At 39.2% G+C, this 4,578-nt stretch overlaps 1 protein-coding gene across 3 annotated transcripts in view; it reads right to left on the bottom strand.

The window, feature by feature from the left end:
* Nucleotides 1–4,578, bottom strand: part of AFF4 (AF4/FMR2 family member 4) — an 88,787-nt gene that overhangs the window by 83,318 nt on the left and 891 nt on the right. The gene's annotated exons all lie outside the window — the stretch shown is intronic.

Here is a 4,578-nt window from a genome sequence, read left to right as displayed (position 1 = left end):
AAAAAAAAAAAAAAAAAAAAAAAAAAAAGAGGGTTGAGATGCAGCTAAACCCAATGTAACATATACAGACCATATTTGGATTCTAATTCACACAAATTGTAAAAACGATATAAAAACTATAATCAGTGAAATGTGAACACTTAACTGGATACTGATGATATTAAGAAATTAGCGTTAATTTTTTGTTTTTGTTTTTGTTTTTGAGACAAGGTCTCCCTCTGTTGCCCAGGCTGGAGTGCAGTGGTACAATCTCGGCTCACTGCAACCTCTGCCTCCCGGGTTCAAGTGATTCTCCTGCTTCAGCCTACTGAGTAGCTGGGGTTACAGTTGCGTGCCACCACACCCCGCTAATTTTTCTATTTTTAGTAGAGATGGGGTTTCACCATGTTGGTCAAGCTGGTCTCAGACTCCTGACCCTGTGGTCCACCTGCTTCAGCCTCCCAAAGTGCTGGGGTTACAGGTGTGAGCCACCACGCCCGGCCTTTTTTTTGAGGCAGACTCTCGCTCTGTCGCCCAGGCTACAACCTCCACCTCCCAGGTTCAAGCAATTCTCCTACCTCAGCCTCCAGAGTCGCGGAACTACAGGCACCCACCACCATGCCCAGCTAATTTTTGTATTTTTAGTAGAGATGGGGTTTTACCATCTTGGCCAGGTTGGTCTTGAACTCCTGACCTTGTGATCCGCCTAACTTGGTTTCCCAAAGTGCTGGGATTACAGGTGTGAGCCATGGTGCCCAGTTGGAATCAGCATTAAATTTTTTTAGTGTATAATATTGTGATTATTGTTTTAATTCTTATCTTTTAGAAATATATAATGAGATATTGCAACACTTACAGTCCTTCTTTTACTAGTACCTTCCCTAATACATTTTTCATGATGCTACTCAGCAGGCTATAGTCCCGTAGTAGCTGCATAACAAATAATTAAAAGAGGTACACCAGCCTGGGCAACAGGGCAAAACCCCATTTTCTACAAAAAATACAAAAAAAATAAGCAGGGCATGGTGGTGCACACCTGTAGTCCCAGCTACTTGGGAGGCGGAGGCACGGGAATCGCTTGAGCCTGGGAAGCAGAGGTTGCAATGAGTCAAGATCACACCACTGCACTCCAGCCTGGACGACAAAAAAAAAACAAAAAAAAGGCGGAGCAGGGGGTGGCTACAAAGTGATGCAGAAATTGAAAGGAAGCAGATCACAATTGGAGTGGGGTGAGGAATCAAGGAAAACTTTAAGAAGGCAATGAAATGTGAATTAGGCCTTTAAAAATGGTGAAATTTTAACAGGTAAGAAACAAGATAGGAGAAATAATATTCCGATTAGCAACTGCAAAAAGGTAAGAAGGTGTGTCTCTGTAGAGTATTGGCTGGTACTCGCCTCTCCATAAAACTGTCCCTTCCCTAATGATGACATGAAAAGGAAAAGTCATAACCCACTAGGCAACTCCAAACTGACAAAATCCTGGGAGAGCTATTAGGCCCAAAGCAATCCCAGGGAGCCCAGTCCCCAAAACAGAACATTATAATCTCTGGATAATCAAACCATACTGGCTTTTCAGTGCAATGTATTCATGTCAGTCCCTGATTTCCCCTACCCAACAACCTTGGGAAAAAAATACATGAAGTTCTTTTACCTGTCCTAGGAAACGATTATTGAAGTAATTAGTTTAAAACAGTACCCACTAATAAGCTGTTTCCCTGCCTAAAAGCCACCAACACAGTTCATTAAGTACTCTAAGAGAGATAAAGTTACATAAAATGCCTTCTGTCAGAACATTCCTCAGGTTACAGATTTTTTAATAAAGAATAGCTGATAAAGCAGGTAGTTAAATAAGATATTTTTTCTTCAAAAATAGAATAGGTAGTTCTGTTATTTAAATGTTTTGGAATACTCTGGAATTAAATTTGGTGGTTCTAATATTTTCTGTGCCCCAGTATCGTTAAAATTTTCACGATATGATGCCAGTGAAAATGAACCTCAAGACAAACAGGAATGCAGATGATGTGCCAAAACTCAGTAACTGAAACATATATTACTGCCCTCTTCCATGTACTAGAGTATCACTTCAAATAACCGAGAGGGGTATATACAGGAAGTTAACAACAAGTAGGAGTGCTTTTCTTAAACCAAAGAAAAAAGCAAGGTAACAGGTCCGGTTAGCTTTATGCAGTCCTTAGTCACTAGTTACACCTTATTTCATAATAACTGAGACTAGCTAACACCCTCCCAGAAATCAAATACAATCGTTCCAACTTATCAGAGGAAATGAATAAGGGAATGGGTAAAATATAAGGATGAGGACGGCTGGGAACCTTTATATCATATAGAAAAGTCTTTATAGTGAGATATCTGTAGAACAAAGCTAAAGTAAAAAAAAATCTAAGTCATCAATTTTTTATAGTACATGTTGTACTTCTGGGTCACTGTCCAGGTGTGCCCTCAATACTTAAGAACACCTCTTTGATTTTATTAAAAATACCACAAAGAAAAGTCCTCACAGATTTTCAACTCCATTCTAAACCAGTAGATGGGCATGAAAGAAGTATTGTTTTATTTGTTCCTCTCAGTTACATATAAAACTATGACATTTACCTTACCTTCTCAAAAAAGGCAAAATACAAAACTTTTAGAAAGCTTCATCTTCTGTCTCATCTTCTGAAGCTATGTTTTTTCCCTTTCAAGTACTGATCCTTCGCTCATACAGCTTTCTTCACATTACCTTTTCGTGAAATCTTAGATAACCTGATAGAACAATTTCAAGTTCAAAATATTCTCACATTCAAATTCAATCTAATAATTGAGTAAAATACTGAGAAAGATAAAGAGATGAATAAATATGATACTTGCTCAAAGACCCTATAACAGATCTATAAGAAAATTATGCATCCCTCAATGTCTGCAAGAAACATGGGGAAAAAAGAAAATTACAATGCAGAAAATATAGTGGACTTCCATTTGATTGTTCTGAGGCATTACCCAGGCTGGAGTGCAGTGGTGTGATCGCGGCTCACTGCAACCCTTGCCTCCCGGTTCAAGCAACTGTCATGCCTCAGCTTCTGGAGTAGCTGGTACTAGAGGTGTGCACCACCATGCCTAGCTAATTTGATGCTCATGCCTCAGCCTCTGGAGTAGCTGGGACTACAGGTGTGCACCATCATGCCTGGCTAATTTTTGTATTTTTAGTAGAGATGGGGTTTCACCATGTCGGCCAGACTGAACTCAGGTGATCCGCCCACCCTGGCCTCTCAAAGCTAGGATTACAAACATGAACCACCAGGCCCAGCTGCAGAATATATTGTTAGAAAAAGGTACAATAACTCAATGGTACACAGAAGAGAATGTATAAACCTGAATGTGAGAATCTGACAAGTAGCAAGTAACTCAGAACAAAAATAGTCTACCTTTAGGAATTCTTAATTACAGTTTCACCTTACACTCCCAAATTGTAGAACATGTTCCAATTAACACAGCTAAGCTCTTTTTTCAGACACCTTACCTTGTCCCCACTTGAAGCAAAATTTAATTTAAAGTAAAATTTGCCTGCTGTTCGTACAGAGCTAACAACAACCAAAGTCATCAGCGTGCAAACCACCACAAATTGAATGAAACTGCTGATATTAAGAAAAGAAAAATTTGACTGGTTCCAGGTTTTTAGTAAGTTAACTCTGAAAGATAACTTAAAATAATTTATTGGGAATTTTTCTTATGTTTAGGGGCTCAAAGATGCAGTGATGAATAAGGAAAACGAACCTGAGAAATTTAAAGAAGCCAGCTTTGTCGAAAACCAAGTGGCCACTTGCCAACACTTCTTTATGCACATATGACCAAAGATGATTCTAGGCAGACTCACAGACCACAAAGGCTCTTTATCAAACCCCAAATTAAGAAAGTTCTCATAAATATTTCAATTTTGATAAGTTAAAGGCCAGTTAAGTTTTAGAAAGCACTTTATATAAAAAGTGCAGAATCAATATAGAAACGAAGCTTTGCACTATTGACACGAGCCCTAAAAACAGCACACATTTTATGTCACATTTACAGTCTATTCACAGTCACCTATAGCTTAGATTCCATCAAGAAAAACACTGGTCAATGGAAAAGAGACTGGCCTTAGTTTGAAATTTCCATATGGCCAGCAGGGAGGAAACCGCATAATTCTGAATTACAAGTGACAAAACTACGAGAACCCTAAATCGGACTCTTCGCCTTGAACTCCATACACAAACATTTCAGATTTGTACTTCCACTTCCTGTAAATAATGTTGTTTGCATACGAAAAGGCAATAAGGTTACTCCCCAAACTCCTGTACTCCATGATCCATCCTCAAAGAGTGGAAGGAACAGCAAAGTAGAAGGAACAAAGCACTGACGTCAATTACGAGATTAACCCCAAGCACAGGCAGCTGGAAGAAAGGCCTAAACATCAATATCCACGCACAAGCTACCGGGATAACTAGGTAACAGGCCGATTGAGAAGTTGTCGGGGGGACTATTTGAGTATTATAACCTCACGTTCCCATTTTCAGTCAACCCCCCTCACAAGTCGAAGGCGGAAATTTTTCCTTTTTTTTTTTTTTTTTT

Source organism: Cebus imitator, unplaced genomic scaffold (assembly GCF_001604975.1).
Source record: "Cebus imitator isolate Cc_AM_T3 unplaced genomic scaffold, Cebus_imitator-1.0 Scaffold76, whole genome shotgun sequence".
Lineage (NCBI taxonomy): Eukaryota > Metazoa > Chordata > Mammalia > Primates > Cebidae > Cebus > Cebus imitator.
The sequence above is the reverse complement of the archived record's forward strand: the minus strand, read 5'-3'. Positions and strand labels throughout refer to the sequence as shown.